The following is a 24,623-nucleotide window of genomic DNA, read 5'->3' on the forward strand; positions in this document are numbered from 1 at the left end:
AGACACACAAGAGGCCACCAAACACCTGCAAGAAACAGTAGGTCCAAGGAGAACGATGGGCCCTCATATTTATTAATATAAATTATTATTGTTATACACCAGCCTCAATTATAGGTAATTAACACCACAATAGGCTGTTTGAATATCATAAAGGGTCATCTACATACAGATCACCTGCCAGAGACCCCCCCCCCCCCCTCCAGGGTCAGACGCTCTTTATGGTCAAGTGCTGGAGATCCTGTCTGGTGAGATCCAGTTAGTAATGTATAGACAGGGCTTTATACTAAAGGCCAAATTAATCTTAATTATAAAGTGCTGTCATATTCTGTGGAGCTGTACACTGATGATTAATGCACGTGGAAACTTAGAATTAACTATAGAAAAGGAGGCTGGAGCCTTACTGCTGTGAGCTGTATGCATTATTAATGATTGTAAGTGTATACCCCTTATATTATCTACATATAACTAACTGACGCATATATGTCATTAAGGATCCGTTTGAAAAGAATAATGATAAATCAGCAATAAAAAAAAAATAACAGGAAGAATAGAATCACTATGGCTGGTTACATACGCTAAGAATGCATAGTTTTAGACAGTCACAGCCCTTCTTAGTTTATAATAAAAATAATAATACAGCTTAAACTATATATCGAACCATTAAGACAATGACGTGTGTGTGTGTGTGTGTGTGGTGTGTGTTAATGTATCAAATCTGAGGTTCCTAGGTACAGTTTCCATGCTTCAAGCACTGCAAATTTGCAACCTTGCAACTCTGTGGTGTCATAGTTCCTGCATATATGGCGATGTCATAGCCCGCCCATGTACGGTGATGTCATAATGCAGGCATGTATGCTGACATCAATGGAGAAGCGGTGGTTATCCACTTTAAACAGATGAACAACATCATATGTAAAGCGCTACGGAAATTGCTGGTGCTATATAAATACATGTTGATGATGATGGTGAACAAAATCATATGGGTCCACCAAGAGATGCCTTTATTGATGTTTACACAGTATTCTGCATCTATTCCTAGGTACATCATTCTGGTTTCTTTCTGTGTTTTTCAGTCATGACTTTGCATCATCAGCATGAGCTGTGCATATTTCTTGTCTGGCACCAACAGAAACACAGTGTCCCTCCAACACTATTTCACTAGCAGTTTTTTCACATAATGTTTCAGAGCAAAAGATAATGGACCTGAGTCATTAAGGAAAGGAAAGCATAATAAATGAGTAACTGTGCACCTGGGCAAAACCATGTTGCATTGGAGGGGGAGCTAAATTTAAGATGTGAGTTACCATTTTTAAGACTAATATCCTCTTCTAAAAACATACAAGACCGCTATGTCCATCACAGGTGAGGGTGCACGTTCTTGGCCAGGCAATATCAGTTGTAAATGCAGCAATTCCATGAAAAAACAGGTGTGTATTTTTAACATAAACCACTGTGGCAAAGGATGTTGGTAATTACACTTTCACCTTGTTTTTTTCTTCAGGCTGCTATTAGATTATGATTGTCATGAATTATAACTCTAGACTATCATAGTAACCACAGTCACATGACGTAGTGAGCAGAGAGACTTTGGAACACTCCTCTGAGCTCTGTTTGCATTGTGATATCCTAGTTCTCTCCTCTCTGCTATCACATGACATACTGAGAGCTGTGAGCCTGTGTCTGTGCAGGCTGACAAAAGTCTGTACTTGGCAGCGATTTTTTTTCTGCCGATAAGAGAACTTTTGAACAGAGATAATGATTTGTAAGCTGATACCTTGGAAACATGACTATCAGATGCACAAAAGGTACTGAACTTACTATTTAAAGAAAATAAATAAATCTTCTTTATGGGATTGCTGCTTTAGCCTATTATAAACAATAAATAATTATTTAATTCAGAAGATATTTGCTCCAGCTGTATGATGCTCACTAGCTGAGCACTGCCTGCATTGCAGGTTGTGGATTTGATATTATAATTTTCATAAGTCTCTTTTGTGTGGGGTCAGACACCACCAGTTTGTTGCCCGCAGGGAAGCTGGAAGGCATGGGGAGGGTGCTGCAATCACATAGTCTTGTGACTGGCACTAAGTGCCCCCACCAGGACATTTCACCCTCCAGCTCATGAATGTAACGGACTTCTAATCAGGCATTGCCTCTTCTGCATTGTCTGACTCTTATTCAATGCAATCCTTACAAATCTTTGTTTGTACTTTTGAACAGTTATGAGGTTTCCTGAATAAAGAGATAATGAAAATAAAACATTGCACAGATTGCCATATAAAGGCTAAAACATCACTTGTAAACACAGCTACAGCGAATACTGAGTATGTGATGTCTGGTCACCTAGAACCAAAATGATTGGTTAACAGTTTAATGTTTGTGACAACTCACCTAGATAATTGATACATGCCTTTCCTTAATTTAGCAAGTATACATGTTTAATCTTCATGTTTGCCTTGAAGGGATTTGCTTCCCTGTTTTGACAGATGTCGTTGCAGATTAGTAAATTAGAAAACCACTGCACAGTTACGCTTCCTCTATATTTTATTATTGCTACTCTAGAAAGTACCTATTTACTATTGTTTCTACAATATTTCAACTAACCCAACACGTACTCTACTAGAACCACAGCCCTACTCGATTTCTATCTCCAGCTGCAATAATCCATTAATTACTACCTATTATAGTCTGAACCATCATCAAGCTTCTTGCTGGTTGCAGTGAGTAGTCAGGAGTCTTTTAGAGAGACATTGCTGCCAGTTTAAGTCCATGTGCCCTTTCCATTGTGAATGGAGTCAAACTAACAATGAGAATTTAGTAAACTAAACTTAGTAAATCTTGGAGTTACCCTTTGAAGGGCAAGTAATAACCCCCAATAGCAGAAGGGTAAGGGTCTAGCTAACAGGACACATAGCTTTTAGAAGGTGTATATTTCTACCTAATGACTATCAGGCATCTCTGCCTCCAAACAGGGACGGGCACCTGCTTCCTGTGTCGCGGCCGTGTCTTGGCGCCTGGGAGCGGCCTCAGCGCATGCGCATCCCATTGCCAGGTAACATGACTCTACTCCTGGGTCTAACTTTGGCTGCCTGACAATTCTTCCGGATCTCCCTTATGTACTTCATTGTCCGCACAGTATTGACTCAGCTTGTCTGACTACTCCTCTGGATCACCCCTGTGTACTTTCCTGCCCGCACGGTTTGAACACGGATTGTCTGACCATCCTATACCATCCTGTTGATTCGCTAGTATCTCTCTTGGAGAACCGCGACCTGCGCGTCTCTTGCAGCGAAATCCAAACCCCATGGAGGGGTCCCTGGTAAAGACCGGAAGCGCGTTAGACTCCGCACCTCTCTGTTGAGTTGAGTCAATGCGAGCAAGTAACCATCCATTCTCATACAGACCGTGACAATGACCTTATGCTATCAGGTTTGTGAAATGCCAACCAATGGAGTGAGGTTATTTGTGGGATTGCTGGTCCATGGTAAAAATAATAAATCCCTTCAAAACTTTAGGATCACTAGACTCATTCATTTAAACATTTCCTTTTTCTTTTCAACTACCACTTAGTTTAGCCTCAATTATAACTAAAATTCATCATGAGAATGAGGGACACAAGAACTGTCTTTATTACATTGGTCACTATTGTACATTTCAATGTTTTTTTCCCATTACTCATCATCATCGTTTATTTATACCCCACCACAGATTCTGCAGAGTCATACAGCAAGGGTGCATCAAAACAAATATATACAGTAATAACACATAAATATAATAAAATAAGCAAAAAACAAATGCAACAATACACATAGCTATCATAGTAAATAGCACAATACAGCAAACCCTGTACAGCGTGCAATTTAACAGTGACATACAGATAAAACTGAAAGACAAGAGACAAAGGTTTCCCCTGTACAGTTTAGCTGGAAAGTTCAATAGGTATCTCAGTGAAAGTATAGGTTAAAGCTTGGAAGATAGAGACTTTGCAGTCAATGACGAACCAGGAGACTTCCCAGTTAAATGTACACACTCCACTCCATAAATCTCATTTAAGTAGCTCATTATACAAAACAAAATCTTGTTTCCGCATGTGTGTGAAATACATGGCGCACAATGATATTATTATTATTATTATTATCTTTAATTTATAAGGCACCACAAAGGGTCCGCAGCGCCGTACATAACATACCAAAAACAGTGAGCCATGACACAACATGATACAGAAAGAACAAAAATGAACAAAAATATATACACAGACACAGGTAACATGGTAATGCAAATCAAATTATTACTGGGACAATGAGTGAAAGTGATGCCTAGTCTTCTTTACCAAAGGACATTGCGATCTGCCTAGCCCCTCAAATCTCTCTCACTATCAATAAAACCACAATTTCCTCAGTCTCCCAAGCCCGCTGCCTTGGTGTCACACTTGACTCCACCCTCTACTTTATTCCTCACATCCAGACTCTCTCCCAGTCCTGTCGATTCCACCTTAAAACATTGCCAGAATACGCCCTTTTCTTACTTAACATGCTACCAAAACTCTTATCCATTCTCTTATCATCTCCGGTCTTGACTATTGCAACCTCCTGCTATCTGGCATTCCTGACACTCATATACCCACACTTCAATCCATCTTAAATGCTGCTGCAAGACTGATCTTTCTCTCTCACGGCTCCACATCTGCTGCGCCACTTTGCAAATCCCTACACTGGCTCCCTGTGTCCTCCAAAATCCAATTCAAATTACTCATCCTTACCTACAAAGCCCTCAACAACACCACCCCTGCATACATCTCAAATCTCATATCAAAATACTCTCCCTCCTGCTCTCTTAGATCTGCGCCGTGTCTCGTCTCTGGTAACCATCTCCCACTCGCTCCTACAAGACTAAAGCGCCTACAAGACTTCTCTCCCGTTCTTCTCCCCACTTCCCTACCACGCCCAATCAGACTTTCCCACAGCCTTCAAATTTTTAGACATTCTCTAAAAACCCATCTCTTTTTTAAAGCTTACCTTATCCTGATGAAACTTTTCACACTAATACGCACTCACTGCTGTCCCAGTCTCCACTCTAAGCCACACTCGCTCCTCTTGTTTCAGCTGTCCCCTTTTCCACTTAGAATGTAAGCTGTCTAATGAGCAGGGTCCTTCATACCCTTTGTTTTCACATCTGCATTTATTTTGTCTGCCTTGTATGTTCTTGTTTTATGTATGTCCTGTTTTCCCTACTGTACAGCGCTGTGGAGCACTGTGGCACCTTACAAATCTAATTTTTTTCAAATAAATGCACAACTGCAACTTATTTTAGCTACAAAATAAATACATTACAATTGGCTGCCAGGGACAGGAGTCACACAGAAGCAGGAATAAACATGACAAGTTTATGGAGTCAGCGCAAAATGTTAGTAAATTCTGCACAAGGATGTCGTTTCAGCAGATACTGGTTTTTGTAAGTGTCCATCAGTGTTGGGACAAAATATAGCAAACATTTACAGTTTATTATTGTATAAGAAGTTTTTAAACAGATGTCATTTGTTTTACCTTCTTCCCAACCTTTTTCCCACAGGGGATTCCATCACCTGCCACTTGTAGGTTCCTGATACTTGCTATCAGTTTGTCACATTGTGGAACCATCTCCTGACTGGGTGAGTACTGGTGTGGTTTGACACTACTTAATGTTGTGATAAACCCCTTACAGTTTATTTAAAAAAAGGACAGATGTATTATAATCACGCCCAGTTGCCATGACACTTTAAGTTGCAAATAGACACCCACCTGAAGTCTGACAATTTCACCCACATTAGAATTAAAGTATAGCACATATAGCCAAACTGGTGATCATACTATCCTATCAAAAGCCCCAAAAATTGGAAACACATAGGATGAAAAATCAGGTCAGCTAATGACTCAAAGCAGTGCAAGTATGATATAATTGGCCAATCTGGACTAGGAAGTTCATTATGGCCATTTCTATTGTCTTAACCCAATTGGTGAACCAACAAATATGTTAGCTAAATCCGCCAAATATCTGGTGGGCAGTGACCTAGTGGTTAGCACTTCTGCCTCACAGTGCTGGGGTCATGAGTTCAATTCACAAACCATGGCCTTATCTGTGTGGAGTTTTTGTTCTCCCTGTGTTTGCGTGGGTTTCCTCCGGGTGCTCCGGTTTCCTTCCACACTCCAAAAACATACAGGTAGGTTAATTGGCTGCTATCAAAATTGACCATAGTCTCTCTGTCTATGTGTGTGTATGTTAGGGAATTTAGACTGTGAGCTCCAATGGGGCAGGGACTGATGTGAATGAGTTCTCTGTACAGCGCTGCGGAATTAGTGGCGCTATATAAATAACTGATGATGATGATGGTGGATCACTGATTGGCCAAACAGCTGGATCTAACCATGTATGTGCAGATGGAGCACCAGGGAATTTGCTGGCTCTATATAAATAGGTGATGATGATGATGATGATGATGATAGAATCAGGATGATGTTGTTCATCCAACTAGAGTTCTCTGTGCATTATGCAGGTACCCAGCAGTAATTTGTCCCAAATAAACTATACTGACTTTACAGTGCAGAATTAAAAATAGTCAACTTGTGCAAGGTAAAATCCAAAACTAACCAATTAATTGAAATAAATATAATTCTCATGTTTATGTTTACTGGAATTTAGTAATATACAATGCACAATGTAAAGAAAGGCATGGATGTAACAAGATAATACAAAACAACAAGGACATAGTTGACAGAGCATTAATGTTGCTTTGGTTTTCTCTGAATATACTGTATATTATCATAACCTTAAATGCATGTTAAAATGTCTTCTCAATAATTGATGGTTTACTATACACAGTGACAAGTATCCTGCAGCTAATAAACCAAAGGAGCTATCAGAATTAATGTCAAACATTAGAGACTCTGTATGTTGCAATCCAACATGCTACATAGGGGGTGATATATTAACGGAGTGCAGGGGAAGGGGGGCTCAGAGGAATTAAGGAGGGCAAATTACTTAATGTTCACAGCCAATAGCAATCAATCAAGTATGTGTTGTTACCAGTCCAGTGTAAGCTAGATTAAAGGATAATTTCACCCATAAGTGAAAATTCAGTAAAACTGTATTAATCACCAGCGAGTAGGCTACCCGGCTGGTCTCCCCATGCCCTGCTCTGTTCTACAGTTCCTGTGCTTGCTCCTGGGTTGCTGGATTCTCCTAGCTTCTGCTGACCTGGCCTTTTTTCAGACAAGCAACATGTTATCCACCCAGTAAAAAAACCTTTTGGGACCAGGTTGCATTTTTTAATATTCCCCAAATTACACTTTTAGTTCTGTGTGTGATTATCCTTTGTAGAACAAATATTCTCATTACAATACAGACACACTACTTTGCTCTAGCATTTGATAATTGTTTGTACATTGACGTAATTGGAATCCACTTGTCATGATTGTCTGTTTTTGCTGATCCGTATCGGGACCTTAGGTTCTAGCTGAGGCAGGACTATAGGTCCCATAGATTGTAAGCTTACAAGCAGAACCTTCTTACCTCTACGTATGTATTACCCAGTATTGTTTTATTACTGTTTGTTCCCAATTGTAAAGCGCTACGGGATCTGCTGGCGCTATATAAATAAATGTTGACGATTATGTTGATGATGAATACGCTACTCTAAACAACGGCTTGACAAACAAGTAGACCATTATACTGCCGTAGGACAAGTAATCCCTGATTCACAGCCTACCAACCCTATAGGAGTGCATCGCTTAGAATAGGAGGTACTGTGTGTGAACACAGGAATATGCACTGTGAGGCAACATTTTTACTTTTCAAAATATTTTCAATTGCTTGGTGCACAAGTTGGTGCATTTGTGTGTTACTGAAGTGTGGTATCTCTGGATTTTTTCATGGTAGAATATTACATCTTCAACCTAGAAGTTACAGATGAGGAATAATAGACTCTCTGAATTTGCATTGTTGCCGTGATGGTATATTTAATTTGTGCAGAATTACGCCTGATATTGTCCTACTTACTAAGCCTACAGAATTCATTCTACAGATGTGTTCATGGTCTCTGCTGGGTATAATGATCATCCACTTACTGCACCTTGCTGTTATGCAGAATCTTCCATTCACATAAGTGGACGATGATGCATCATTAATTGTTTTGTCATATTGATAAAACTGGGTGAATTATATTATTCTATAACCTCTTATTACCCTCTAAATACATATATTAGGGAACACTTTTTACAGGAGATAGTCATTATGTTTATTATATTGCTGATGCTGCTAAGTGCTGAAAAATGCAGTAGAGAGAGATAGAGGCTATTCTAACTAATATTGTTATGTTCATGCATAAGACGGTGAGAGTAAGTGGGGAGAGTTTGCCGATTTGTAAAGCTGGCACAAGTTAGAGGACAGTTAAAAAAATGCAAAATCTCATGTAATAAACAAACAATTCCAAAGGTTTCTTTCCCACAGATGCGTTGTAAATATTCATAACAAACTAGTGTTTCAGGATCTGAATGTGGACCTCTTCCTCAAAGTTTGCAGCCCTTGAACACCTCTACACATTTTAATTAAATTCCATCCCAACCCATTTAGATGTTTATATTACCTGTTATATGGTACAGCAGAGTCCTTTTAATCTTATATGTTGCTCAAAGTGCCCACGACAAAGCTGCATCGCCTTACTGCCTAACTACTCCCTGCAGACTTTCCCCATTGGCTGCAAGTATTTCCTTCCTAGACTATCATCAGTATACTCATCATATACTGAATGCAGGAGGAAGCGCAGAGTGATTGCTTCCGACAACGACCAATCACTGTGCAGTTCATTTTGCACAGGGTGCTGGGGTACAGCATTTCCTCTTCTAGGTCCTGAGTCATTAAGGAGAGCAAAGCAAAAAAAGGAGTAAGTTGCAATGCAAGGGGTACAAATTAGTTTATTATTTTGTACGTAAGTTAAATACTGTCTGTTTTTCATGTAACACACAGATATTTGATAGCTTTATTTTTACACTGAAATGTAAAGTTTATCTATGATATGCCCTACCCCAACTATAAATCTGTCCCCACATTTTAAATCGCCCCCCCCCCCAATGCAAAATGGTTTTGCTAAGGTGCAAAGTTAGTTTTTTTTTAATGCTCTGCTCTCCTTAATGACACAGGCCCTTATCTGATAATCCTATTAGCATAATCTTTATGTAAATAAGGCACAGCTGATTACAGGAAACTGTATATCCTGATCTGTCCTTTCAACTCTATCCAGAGTGACTACGCGTATAGACGCGGTCTTTATATCATCACATATTACTAATAGGATTATACTCTTATTACTGTAAGGTTTAGACTACAGGTATTTTGACTTATACTATATAGGGTATTTCACCCACAATTAATATTACAGACAGCAACACAGAATAGCAGGTAACACTGCTTATTAACAGTATCCTAAATTCTGGTCACTATTACTCATTTACACTTTTTAATATTTTCGCTAATTTTGTGATTTGTCATTAACCCCTAATAATACATGGGGAATTCCAGTATTTTAATGAATACCAATAAAGTTATGTTTTTTATATATATATGAATTTTTCTCAATTTGATAGTCTACATTCAACAATTTAAACCCTTTGAGTGCCCCTCGATACATACTTTCTCTTTCTCTCTTCCCTTTTTGGACATTTAATCTACTGGCATGTACAATGCTTGCTAAATATATTGCTTTAACTTTCTGGCTTACTTCTACGTTTTTTCATAAAGTCATATATATCTTATATACAGATTTTCTATTATGTTTGCATTTCCCTAAAACATGCTTAAAGTCTGCTCAATACATTGTATACAACTCTATCCACAGAGCAGTTTTATATTCAAGGACAATGAAAGTGAAAATTAACAATTCAGCTTAGATGATGTAAAGACTTTGCTAAAGAACACTGCATATTTGCCACTACCGGCCTGGGCCTATATGTCATTTGTACAGATCCAGGCACAGCACCAGTACATTGCTGGTTATGACTCAATAATGACAGCATAAGGTACTAGGGAAACTGTCCTTTCCCCTGTAGAGCAATAAACAGCTTAGCCATCCAATCATCCACTTTTAGAGCACAGTTCTGTAACATGTAGAAACCTACAAGTAATAAATACAAATGACACATACTTTCTGTCTACCCTCTGCAAGCATCTCTGATTTTCAGATCAAAGTTTTTTTAAAAATTTAAATTCAGATAAATAATTACAATTGCCCTGGGGTAGATTTACTAAACTGCAGGTTTGAAAAAGTGGAGATGTTGCCTATAGCAACCAATCAGATTCTAGTTATCATTTATTTGGTACATTCTACAAAATGACAGCTAGAATCTGATTGGTTGCTATAGGCAACATCTACACTTTTTCAAACCTGCAGTTTAGTAAATATACTCCCAGGACTATTATAATTAATTATCTGAATTTAATTTTTTAAGAAAGCTTTGATCTGAAGGTATAGGGGGGACTCACTTAAAGTTTTCACTTTCTAGCTGGATTTACCCCTAACTCTAATTGAAGCTCTGTGTTTACTATGGATTGACATGAAAACATCTCTTTTGGGATTTCTTCCTCCACATCACCGTTTCTCAAACTGGGCTCCTCCCCTGAGGTTCCACCCAGGAGTATCAGGGGTCCCGTGAGACGAAAATGCATTATAGCAGAAGAAATGTCTTATCAGTCCCCTATTTGTATGAGTTATAGTTTGTGCAGCAACATTTCAGACAATTCTGCTTTACTCCAGAAGATTCTTAGTACCACCCCTGATGACTTAACGCCACACAGAAGCTTCAATTACTTCACCTTTCCACAGAAGCGGATGACAGCACCTCCCAACTGACATAAAAGACAACTTAATACTTTGTCTTACTAACATTTTTAGCTACTACACAAATATATATATATATATATACAAGTTAACCCGTGCATGATACTCATGCATTCTAGTCAAATCAAGATACTTAAGGTGTTAAAAAGGTTCTTGTCATGCATTTGGGCCATAGCCCAGGCCTCAACCACCAACCACTCCCCACTGTCACCCCCGGCAACCACCAACCACTCCCAACTGTCACTTCTCCTTCAAGAAATATATATATATTTTTTTAAAATCTTTATAAACACTTTTAACAATTAACAAATTAAATTAACAAATTAAAAACATCTTAGTATACCAAATTTCAGCCCTTTCTGATTTTTTTTTTCCACACACACTAAGAATTTAGTAGGTCAGTGTATAACTCTGCCCAGCAGGTGGCGCTGCAGCTCGGTTTTATTTTTTCCACACACACGCACACAGACAGACAGACTAACACACGCCACTAGATATTTATATATTAGATTTTTTAAGGTAAAAGAAGCTTGCAGCCAAACAGAGGTGGGGATGGGATATGGACATTTTGGGTTCCTCAGAAAGCTCTGTAGCTTTTTTAGTGTTCTGTGTGTAAAATAGGTTGAAACCACCTGTTCTACGTTACATGTTCTCTCTGTATTATTCGGTATAGGCGTGTGATGTAGCAAGTAATAGATACACATTTTAACCAACTAAAATATTATGTGCCGTACAATCAAATTCTAATAATGGATACTTGTTTAGGAAATAAATATGCCTGCATCTAGTGTGGTTATTTAGAAGCTCAGTGTTCTAAGAGCTTCCTACACGAAAGACAGCATCTGTGTGATAATCTAATTATTATACACATACAGTACTTTTAACATTTGAGAGACAAACATATCTAAGGCAGGTAGCATGCAATTAAATAAGAGATGGCTGTAATGAGCACTTGCTTATCTCAAGGAAGTTAAAGAACATTTAAATGCATTTCACAGGAACTTAAGCAAAAATGTCAAATGTATTGTAAAGTAATATCATCATCATCACCATTTATTTATATAGCGCCACTGATTCCGCAGCGCTGTACAGAGAACTCTCACATCAGTACCTGCCCCATTGGGGCTTACAGTCTAAATTCCCTAACATACACACACACAGAAACAAAGACGAGGGTAAATTTGTTAGCAAATTAACCTACCAGTATGTTTTTAAAGTGTGGGAGGAAACCAGAGCACCCGGAGGAAACCCATGCAAACACGGGGAGAACATACAAAACTCCTCACAGATAAGGCCATGGGCAGGAATTGAACTCATGATCCCAGTGCTGTGAGGCAGAAGTGCTAACCACTTAGCCACCATGCTGCCCCATTTATCTATTATATATATATATCCATCTTAACAAACTTTAAAAGCAAGAGAGTGATCTTCAGTTTTTATCATTAATTGCAGTTCCTCCTAGTAATCAATATCTGACTCACTGCCCTCTACAAGTGAGCAGGCCAACATTATATATATATATATATATATATATATATATATATATATATATATATATATATATATATGTGTGTGTGTTTTTGGTGACTTGGGGTGTTTTCCTGCCCTTTTAAGTTTATGACTTACATTCAGGAATGACATTCACCAAGTTTTGATTTCTGCTAGTTGGATTGAAATATTTCTTGTTAAAAACAAGAAAACCAAACAAACAGAAAGCTTAAAAATCCATCCAATAAAGGGTATATTTGATAATATCTAGCGGGACAGTTGTATGCAGGGCCGGATTTATCACTAGGCAACCTAGGCAATTGCCTAGGGCCCTCCCAGGGCCGGAGGTGAGACCAACCTTTAAAAATGGGCCGCTACTTATGGGCCAGTGCTATGTGCTTGCCCCCTGGGCTAAAGTCTGCCAGCCAGCCCCTGAATAGGGGTATATGTTATGCTAAAAACTATAGTGCTATGGATTTTTTCAGGGAGGGGGCCCCAAACCAGTTTCTTGCCTAGGGCCCCATGAGGTCTAAATCCGTCTCTGGTTGTATGCGCCTAAACCTGCATCTCTATTGGCCATCAGGTTACAGCAATATAAGATGAAATGGGTCTCCTTACTTAATTGTGGCTAGCATGGAGAATGCATATGCTAGGCATAATTTTATCTCACTGTAAAAACTATGAGCAAAAATACAGGTTACTGTCACCTCTCTCTCGTCATTAGAACCTCCGGACCTGGTCATGTCCCAACAGATTTGGGCAGAGACAAAAACAATGGCTCTCAAACTATAATCCTAAAGGTTAGGATTTTCTTGGGCTTGGAAGTTTAAACAAATGGGTGAATTTCTAGAACAAAAGTAACCTGATCACTGAACACTAATTAAAATTACCTTGATAATCCCATAAACTTCAAGTGAAACTGAATTGGTTTTAAACATTTTGCCAATTTTCAATCCCTACCTTGGATAAATCATTATCAGTGAATAGCGAAACAGTGGTCTGAAGAAGATCTGTTTTCTAAATGTTTAAACACCTCTAGCTTTGTCAAAATATTGGATGTTTTACATATATGTAATTAAAATGTTGACAATAGCCTTTAATATAACATACTTAGCTTGTAACATTGGTTGTGTTTTTTGTTTTTTATCCTTTAAATGACACAATTACAGTAAATATCATTCTTATGTTCTAATGAACAGGACAATTATTGTTCATTTTTAGTTAGTGCTTTACACAGTCACCATAGCAAGTAGCAATATTGTTCTGTAATTCCCAACGACCAATTTATTATTAGCTTTGATTATTGTAACGCTGCCCACACACAGGCAGGTCCAGTTTTACCTGAGCACCAAATGATCCACTCCTTGGCATTTTGGTTGAAATTGGCCAAACTACCGAATTCCTTTAATTTATGGCTTGAATGATTCTCATTATGGTAAAGAAAAGCTGATCAATAGCTCTTCATTGCATCTCATTTGTACAATGTGCATCACCTTTTTTACATAACCTTTATTAAAAAAAACCTTTCGGATGGTTGTCACTTGCGAATAGTGGCGCAATGCCAAAGCCCAGCACAAGGTGTCCGCACGTCATACATTCACCTCATCTTGTGTGACTAAGATCTCCATGGGCAGGGAGACACAGCTAGGCAGCAGATGTGATTGGCTGCTAGGCTGTGTCTGTCAGTGACACTGTGAATGCACTCTGCCCGGGGGGCACTTTGGGGGGGCTGTTAGGAATTAAGGACCACATGTATTCCAATGCATCTTAGCTAATCATCATCATTATCAGCTCATAACTTGCACCTGAGGTAAAGCACTCACATCAGATACTTCTCCTGACAGGCGTATCCAGTCTAGTCCAGGTCTATGCGCCATGCTTGAATGGCACTTGCCTCTCCTGATCTGCCTCATCGTAAGGAGTCACATACACGAGGTGCAACTGACTCTGCATTCTCAAGCGTAAGTCTTAGGAAGTAGTGATATTCGTATTTTACACTACACAAATGGACTTGTGTGCACTGTACATGAGGCCATTAATGTGCAATAGACCCAAAGGGTTTATTTCACACACAAACCCCCTAAATTTTCTACAATCTCTGTTAGAGTGGTCTAGTACTTTCCTTTACTGCAGTGTTTCCAGTCTCCTATGACCGCTCTCTATATCTTCTGATACAAGACATCAGCTGTTGGACTGAGTAGTGGTAAATACTATTTGAGATCAGGTTTGTGATGTGATGGTGGGGACCAGCAGTAGACAAAAGACTGTTTGGCCCCTGAAGGTGGAGCTTCAGCAGTAAAGGTGAATGTTAGATACACTCTATGAGAGAATGTACCTAGCAAATTATTGTACATTTGTTTAGGGGTTACATTTGCAAAATAGATCCCTTGGATATAATTTTCACTATTAACACTATAAAAAGTCCACCAAAATGGACTTCTCCTTTAAGTAGAGGCTCATGAATGATTATACAACTATACCTTGAGTTATGCTCTCACCTCACCGCGGTGCAAGGCTTCATACAGCTAGTTAGGTACATTCTGAACTGGCATTTAACATACATTTGGGAACAAGCTTCTGTTTGGATCCAGATTGTATTATCTGCAAATAAATGGCAGTTTGGTTGCCTCACACAACTGAACAGAAGTCTTATTAAATTAAGTAGCTGATAACTATAGAGATAGCTCATTAAAACTATAATTACATTTAAATTGTATATTTATAGTATGATTTATATTTTATTTTTAGTAGCTGAAATACTTATATATAAAATATATTTTATATATATATATATATATATATATATATATATATTATATATGAAAAAATATAATTACCCTACAAACTTGCTTTGCTGTGTTTCCAGAGCATTTCATGTTGGATGATAGCGATACTTGTTTAAGTTACATGGTCATTCAAGATTGACGTTAAGGAACTCATGAAGAGTTGGCTGTAAGTGGGGGAGGGGGAGGGGTGCGTAATATATGTGTTTTGACACTACATCTGCCCACAAAATAAGACGCGGAGTCCGGCGCGGCTTACACTTATGACTCCATGTGGTTGGAGATTGGGACAGGGGGAAGGAAGGGGCATGCAGACATAGGCCATGTACAGTAAGAGCGTGTTCACGTAAACGTCTGACCTGGATACAGGTGCATGTGCTTGTTAGGAGCCGTATCACCTGCACCTGCAAGGGGGCTGGTACAATATGCTCATTGATGATGATGACAACATGAAACTGGTGCACACGCATGCAACGCAGACCTAGACATATCTTCAGATGCATCTGGCTTGGTATACTGCACAAAAAGCGTGGATGCAATTTAAGTGTTTATACTTTTTACATTTAAATTGAGCCCAACACATTGGGCTCTCAGTTTATTTGTGAACAGTTTATTTTTATTTTTGTAGCCTGATGACTAAGGTGCTGAGAAGGTGGAGGAACGTTACAAAACGTGGTACGATAATTGCGTGCAGGTTCTACCTTATTGTTAAATCTATTTAGAATTCAATCACAGATACAAGTACAATACAGTATTAGGAATTTGTTTAATTTCCCACGTGCAAACTGTGACAAAAAGACAATTTTCGTCAGTTACATTTCTAGATAAACAACTTATTATTATCCATAAAATGAGCTTGAACGTTGAAGCCTTATGCAGCTAAGCTGGGAAGGAGAAACATTGCAATATAAAGACATTTCTTCTGAGCATGGCAAGACATACAGAAATGGCATTGACTCGCTGGCATTCACAAGCTATAGACGTGCATTACAAATCTGAAACTTCTTGTATTGTTGTACTGAAAGGCTGCCTATTTATCATCTCACAAGACAAGGAGAATGATCTTTATCTGCATTGCCCACTTTCTGACCCAAATTCAGAGTTTTTTATGGAAAATTGCAGTCAGTTTGATTGATGAAATCCAAAGATGTCGAAAATGGAACCAAAGATCTCCAACTGTGCAGGCTCCCAACTGTGGGCTTCAATGTTGGTATTGTTCCTGCAGAAAAAGTTGAGAAAACAAGAAAAAGTTAGAGAAGTTTTGTTCAAAATAAAGAAGAAGAAAAAAACCCATCCAAATTTGAATGAAGATACGGAATCTATTATCCCTTTTTTTTTTTACACGTGCAAACTGTGAGAAAATAAACTGTTTCCCACATAATGAAGCAAAAAGATTTTTTGTTCTTTTTTTTTTTTCTAAAGTATTCATAACAACCTGAATAGCCATAGAGCTGTATAGTGAGGTATCATTATGGAATAATAAGATAATTGTCCCTACCTGATATGGACTGTCTGGAACAGTTTTAAAAGGAAATCTAAAGAACCATTTGTAATGATCACAGGGCAAATGTGTCACAATATAAACAGGCTGAACGCCACTGACTACGTGGATTTATTGTTACTTAAGTAATATTCTGGGGTATCTGGAGTATTTGGTGCTATTTAGAAACCGTATAGACCGATCATAATGATGTCATTGAAGGACTCATGAAAATACTGAAAGATATTTATGAAAGTTGGTCTACTACTAACTGGCACAAAAGGTATTGTTACCCAGAGCAACCAACCATTTGGAAATGGCACTAAAATAACAGGAAGAATCTGAATTTTTGCTATGGGTCATTTCATCTACTAAACTGCACTAGACAAAATTACAGAATCAAATCACATTGGTTGCTATAAGATACAGCACCTGGTAATATGTACTAGACAAATGATAGAAACTGATTGGCAGCTATAAGTTACAACAGCTGGTAATCTGTGCTAGACAAACGATAGGAACTGATTGGTTGCTATTAGTTACAGCACCTGGTAATATGTACTAGACAAATGATAGAAACTGATTGGCAGCTATAAGTTACAGCACCTGGTAATATGTACTAGACAAATGTTAGGAACTGATTGGTTGCTATAAATTACAGCACCTGGTAATATGTACTAGACAAATGTTAGGAACTGATTGGTTGCTATAAGTTACAGCACCTGGTAATATGTACTAGACAAATGACAGAAACTGATTGGTTGCTATAATTTACAGCACCTGGTAATCTGTACTAGACAAATGATAGGAACTGATTGGTTGCTATTAGTTACAGCACCTGGTAATCTGTACCAGACAAACGATAGGAACTGATTGGCTGCTATAAGTTACAGCACCTGGTAATCTGTACTAGACAAATGATAGGAAATGATTGGTTGCTATAAATTACAGCACCTGTTAATCTGTACTAGACAAATGATACTAACTGATTGGTTGTTATAAGTTACAGCACCTGGTAATCTGTACTAGACAAATGATAGGAACTAATTGGTTGCTATAAGTTACAGCACCTAGTAATATGTACTAGACAAATGTTAGGAACTAATTGGTTGCTATAAGTTACAGCACCTGGTAATATGTACCAGACAAATGATACTAACTGATTGGCAGCTATAAGTTACAGCACCTGGTAATATGTACTAGACAAATGTTAGGAACTGATTGGTTGCTATAAATTACAGCACCTGGTAATATGTACTAGACAAATGATACTAACTGATTGGCTGCTATTAGTTACAGCACCTGGTAATATGTACTAAACAAATGATAGGAACTGATTGGTTGTTATAAGTTACAGCACCTGGTAATATATACTAGACAAATGTTAGGAACTAATTGGTTGCTATAAGTTACAGCACCTGGTAATATGTACCAGACAAATGATACTAACTGATTGGCAGCTAATAGTTACAGCACCGGGTAATATGTACTAGACAAATGATAGAAACTGATTGGCAGCTATAAGATACAGCACCTGGTAATCTGTACTAGACAAACGATAGGAACTGATTGGCAGCTAATAGTTACAGCACCTGGTAATATGTACTAGACAAATGATACTAACTGATTGGCTGCTATTAGTTACAGCACCTGGTAATATGTACTAAACAAATGATAGGAACTGATTGGTTGTTATAAGTTACAGCACCTGGTAATATGTACTAGACAAATGATAGGAACTGATTGGTTGTTATAAGTTACAGCACCTGGTAATATGTACTAGACAAATGATAGGAACTGATTGGCTGCTATTAGTTACAGCACCTGGTAATCTGTACTGGACAAATGATAGGAACTGATTGGTTGTTATAAATTACAGCACCTGGTAATATGTACTAGACAAATGTTAGGAACTGATTGGTTGCTATAAGTTACAGCACCTGGTAATATGTACTAGACAAATGACAGAAACTGAGTGGTTGCTATAAGTTACAACTTGTAAACTGTACTAGAAAAGTTTCATAATCTGGTTCCTATAGGTTACAGCACCTTGTCTACACACTTATGTACCTGTGTTGATAAATGTCTCCATTATAACATTAGAGAGGTACAGACGTGGCACAGACGTGGCACAGGTAACCCTCGCACCTTCTGGACTACTGGAATGAGCAGCATTAGAGATATGTGATTTCTTTCTTACAGCAGATTTACTTATTTTTCACTCCCCCACTTGGCTTGTTTGCAGTGATATATTGTCTCAAAATATTGTCACCTGCCTAATAGTCCTAAACGACCGCAACATTATTAATTACATGTGAAGCATGGCTGCTAGACACGTTACAAAGGTTGGGAGGCTGATGGATGGGACCCCTTCCAGGGAAGATCATGGTGGCTGCTTTATGTCCCTTTCACCCTGGAGAACACACGATAAATCTTCCTTGATTTTAACCACGACTACACTCTTCCCTCCAGGCTACAAACGTCGTGTTAAGATTGCACTGGTTTACCAGCGCTGGGACCAGCTGCTACTAAATACAGACAAGTCCTTGTCAATTAAGATTGTGGTGATCAGCTCCATGCATCCCTCGGGCACGCTAGCTGCCAGTAGTGTGCAGCCCCTACAATTAGTATCCAGACCTCCAGGGCATAACTCACAAGGCACGATGGGAAACAATCACAATCATCGTAATAAAGATAGCGTAGTTCATGCAGTAAAAAATGACCACATCAGTGGTGATACTAAGCAGACTTGCAGGCGACCCCTGTCACTTGGAGGCTGAACATCCCCTTGCTCTACACATACTCTTTGTGTGTCAGCCAAGCCTGGTCTGTGGCAGGCACGCATCAAAATGTGAAATACAAAAATACATTGATTCATCTATGATAGTGTGTGAGCTGAGGCCCATGTCACCTCCAGCATCTGCTGCCAGGCTCTGCACACAGGAGGCTGCCCTTTGGCCCACAGAACGCTGGACAGGGCAGCTTGTTCCAAGAAGAAAGTAAAGAAGACTCAGGTCAGAGGGGCCAACTTGCCATTCTGCAACAGCCTGAGCATTGGGAGGCCAACAAAACAATAAAACAAACTAGTGCTAGGAGGCCTGCTGCCCCATCATTAGTGGGGCTGTTTGTCTAAGTAATTAGGAACTTGGTATCTAGGAGGGAGAAGACTGGTTGTACAAGGCCCCTGTAAAGAATTGAAAGGTTGAGCAACCCAGAGAAATATCACAGTCCGAGTCTATGCTGACCCACGGAAGTTCAAGAACAGAGCAAACTCCAAGTGCAACTGGGGACAGCATCCCAATGCAGGGGTGACAATGGGGACTTGGCATTAAGAAATGGCTGGCTATTAAATATGGAAACTTTCAGGGAGAAGGTCGCAGGGGGCGATAAAAGTCAACAAGAGAGCAGGTTAAAGGGAAAAATAATTTAATATCAAAAATACATAAATCTCCAAGTGAGGGCAAAGCCACAATGGTTAAGAAAGGAGACGGATGTCAGAGCCAACAATCCCTACATAATGGCGTCAATATAGGGCCGCTCAATCTTGTTAACTTTTAACACAAAAGTTAACAAGGACATAAAGGGATAATGGCAGTGCCTTCAATGGGAGAATTCCACATGTCACATGAAACAGATCTTCTTTGGACATTTACATTCCATTAAAACGCAGTACATTTTCCGCATGTAAGCTAAGACAAGTTTTATTCCTCAGTTTTCCAAACGAGATACAATATAATAAATAACTCATGCCGCCTTGACGGTAGTCCTACATTTACTATGCTGTACATTATAATTGACGCAAAGCTGGGCCAAGGAAGCGATGAACATTTCAAAGTTCAGATTTTTTTGCGAACATTTCTGACGCAGGAAAGTGCCCTTTTGTGTTGTGTGGTCCTGTGTACTGGATGTGCTGGTAATATTATATGTAAAGCTGTAAATACAGTATATTACACTGCAGTTGTTGTATAAGAAATATGTGTCTGTGTGTGATGATAACTATGTTATAGTTATTTAGGTGGGAAACTTGAGGTTATAGAACTTAAAGTCCCAGCATACTATGACATTTTTTTTAGTTGACTTCACTTGTTAATTTTGTGTTATATGTATCTCCCAAGTTACGTTTTGTAATGTTATTATTATTATGTAAACAGATAGCGAACTACAAGTTGAAAAAGAGAGAGAGGTGCTTTGTTTGTTTAACTTTACTATGTAGTTTTATTTTAGCCTTTACCTTTAAGGGTCGTTTCATTTTAATCATGTTCATGTCTTCTCTAGATGCTGGCAAATGTCATGAGGTCACGCAGAATACTCACTGTTGTAATAACAGGACTTAGAACAAAAATTAGTTCCACTCTTTTTCTAAAAGTGAAATAATTGTACCATAAACGTAATTGACTTCCAAAATACTATTACACTCCAGCTGTAGTCGCGGTTGGTAGATAATACCCACTGAATGAATGAATGAATGAATCCCCACTCATTGTACTATAGGCAGACTGACATGAAGCTTCGGAATGCCAGGAATCACTCATCAGTACATAGAATTATTTTTACATATTGATATTTAAACTGAACCATATGGAACGGGCTGGATTCTAAAAGATCCGCAGAATGTCTACAGTGTAATAGCTTTATTATGGGATTTGGATCAATGGCTCAGTGATTTTTCAGCAGGTTCACGGAGGTCAAAGACAGATAGACACAGCATGAGATGAGTGTATTGCAACATTTAGTGGTATTGTCAGCGGTGGGGCAAGTAATTGCAACACAGGCCTGGTGCCTGGTCTGGTGTCTGATGGCTAAAGAGCGAGAGGAGGTCAGTGCTGGACAGCCAGACTCTGGGACTTAGCCTTAGGCCTTAGACACACAGCCAAACCCCATCCATCTTAGGACACTTAACAGTTATGTTCAAAAATACTATTGTTACATCAGGCCTGTAGCCTTCACCCCGAAGAATGGTCATATTTGTGTCTAAACTTGGCAGCTCACTTAATTACTTAATGCTCCTCTCCTTTTTTTTTTGCAGGGGTAAAGCCGAGGTATGACAAAAGGGCGTGGGAAAAAAAGATTTCCTGGACCCATAAAAAGTATTCATACTTGCAACATTTTGCTACTCTGTCTGCCCCCGCTAAATAAGTGCAGTAATACTATCCCAGAAATAGACAATGGGAACTTTACAGAATCCCTCCCCAGACAGTAATGAATGACGGGACTGGGGATAGAGCAGAATACAGGATGGCAATAATATTTGACACTGTGTATATATTTGGGGTATTCATTCATTTTGTTCCACTAAGTTATGATACAAATTATTTCCCTTTAGGCTAGTTTGTCTTTCACCCTCCTCTTCTTCCAGCATGTACCATACAGTCTCCAGTATAATGTATGTCTCCACTGGAGACAGGGCTGGTTACTATACAGAGAGCGCATTATTGGGACAAGTCTCCCATGTTTGACAGTGTAATCGCTCATCCGATGCAAGGAGTTAATGTGAGTTGTGTACAAGAAGGAGACTAAAATATTAAAATAGGTCTATATAAGTCCGTACATCCGTCTGATGGTTAACCCTTTCCGTGAGGGTCAACAAGCTCCTTTAGCGTGAGTGATTTGGGTACAAGAATCTTCTTTATCTGTACAAATAATGGGATGATGATGAAATTTTTCCCTCTAGACCATCAAGCAATTCCAGCTGCCATTAAATAACATCTCAATTTAGCGATCGTTTCAAGCGATGTTTGAAATATATTCTTGTGGGAAAACACACAAATATCTGTGTTCCCCCCTCCCCATATAGGGAAAATCACCTCTGGGAGCAGTTCTGCAGCGCTCCCCCCCACTAGCACTCCATTAAAGGATAATTTTTAATATATATGCAATAAATGTTCACTTTGTTAGACTGAATGACAGAAAATAATATCTGCAAATCTTAATTTCCTTCCATTACCACCAAATGATTCGCACATCGGACATATTTGCTTTTGATTAATTTATTTGCAGCCTGTGTTTGATGAAGCAATAACAGTTTAGGTTCATTTTGGCACATGGTCTATGGGGGCTTCCGAGACCCTCCAGCCTCCTGCACTTCACCTCCCTCCATCACCAGAGAGACTTCAGGCTATTTTAAAAAATATTCATTATTAATTACTCAAAATTGAATTACCCATTACACACACGTGATTAGAAGTGGTATCTATCTCTCTATCTATCTATCTATCTATCTATCTATCTATCTATCTATCTATCTATCTATCTATCTCATATGTTCCATTGTTACTAAGCATGCTATTAAGTTTGTACCTTGTTTTTATAGTGTGTTTATCATGCACAATCCAGTATCTGTCTGGTTTCTCTGTCTGTTTGTCTGTAACCCATTTCACCTCCATTCCAGAAATTCTCTATTCTCTCTTTTCTACTATTAATACAGTTTGTTGTTTAATGAGCAGTAAACTTAAAATAATATTTTTGTATAAAAGCTGCTAGTAACTTTGACAAATGCTTTGTATGTGTTATGTTTGTGTTATGGGTTAGGTTTTGTGTCCGCTTATCAGAACTAAAGAATTTTGAACCAAAAAATTATGATAATGGACAATCTACTAAGCACAATCTACTTCCTGCCTTTTAGCTGCCTACAGCTTATTATTATTATTATTATTATTATTATCGTTTATTTGTTAGGCGCCACAAGGTTTCCGCAGCGCCGCACACAGTACTAACAGTAGACTATACAGGGTAAAAACGGTACAGAACAATAAACACAAAGTACCAGTACTTCAGAAACTCCAGGAGGGCAGATACAGTAGAGACGGAGCAGAAGAACAGGTATGGAGACAGGAGGGAAGAGGGGCCCTGCTCATACGAGCTTACATCCTAAGGGAGGGTAAACAAAATAGGCACAGAAGGGAGCCAGTGAAGCGTAGGTATAATACAATGAAATGGCCGCATATGTGGACAATTATGCCATAAACATGATGCCAGATTTTTAAAACCTGGGGGTATATTTACTAAACTGCGGGTTTGAAAAAGTGGAGATGTTGCCTATAGCAACCAATCAGATTCTAGGTGTCATTTTGTAGAATGTACTAAACAAATGATAACTAGAATCTGATTGGTTGCTATAGGCAACATCTCCACTTTTTCAAACCTGCCGTTTAGTAAATAAACCCCCTGGACTTTCATTCAACAATCAGGCCAAACAGCTGAATCAATGATGGTACAAATAATACAATTGACCAGTGATTGCAAAAATATGCAGAATGTAGTCATCAGTTGAGTGGATTTACCAAGATGCTTGTTAATACCTTTTATTAATCATATTTTTCAGCAAAGGATGACTTGTCACAAAATCAAAACTGCCCCAACATCGTTGTCATAACAATTGTACCTGTATGATCAGGATTGAAATCCAATTAGATTTATTGTGCAGAACAGAAACTCTAATCAGGCAATGACCTCATCGGTGTACATGGTGTTTAACTGTTCAGAATACCCAGGTTACTTAGTCATTTCATCGTTTGGCCATAATATAAAAAGTCCAGCTCTCTGAGATTTGATCTTCCACATTTGTGGCCTAGTTCTATATGACTAATATCAGAGAACAGGATGCATGCAGCTGCATAGCGTGCTCTGTACAAGTACAATGTATATCACAGTACATATTTTTTTCAATGTTACAAGATATCTTTTCATATTGAATCAATCTGTATTTTAATTGTGGTGCTCTTGTTATAAAGTCTTCTGATATTTATACATCTACCTAATTAATTTATACAGAAGTAATTTGAGGGCATTCTACATGATCTCTGTAATATACTGAATACACAGGACAGTGTGAATTAGGCTAGTCCTGACAAAATGAGTTAAATTCAACTATATACAAAACTGATTGTTTGTTCTCCCCTCAAGACACAGTGATAATGACTATACTCAGGACAAAGTTTCAATGACCATACTCTGGAAAGAGTGTCAATGACCATATTCCGGACAGAGTGACAATGACCATACTCAGGAA

Source organism: Mixophyes fleayi, chromosome 1 (genome assembly GCF_038048845.1).
Source record: "Mixophyes fleayi isolate aMixFle1 chromosome 1, aMixFle1.hap1, whole genome shotgun sequence".
In the NCBI taxonomy this organism is placed as follows: Eukaryota; Metazoa; Chordata; class Amphibia; order Anura; family Limnodynastidae; genus Mixophyes; species Mixophyes fleayi.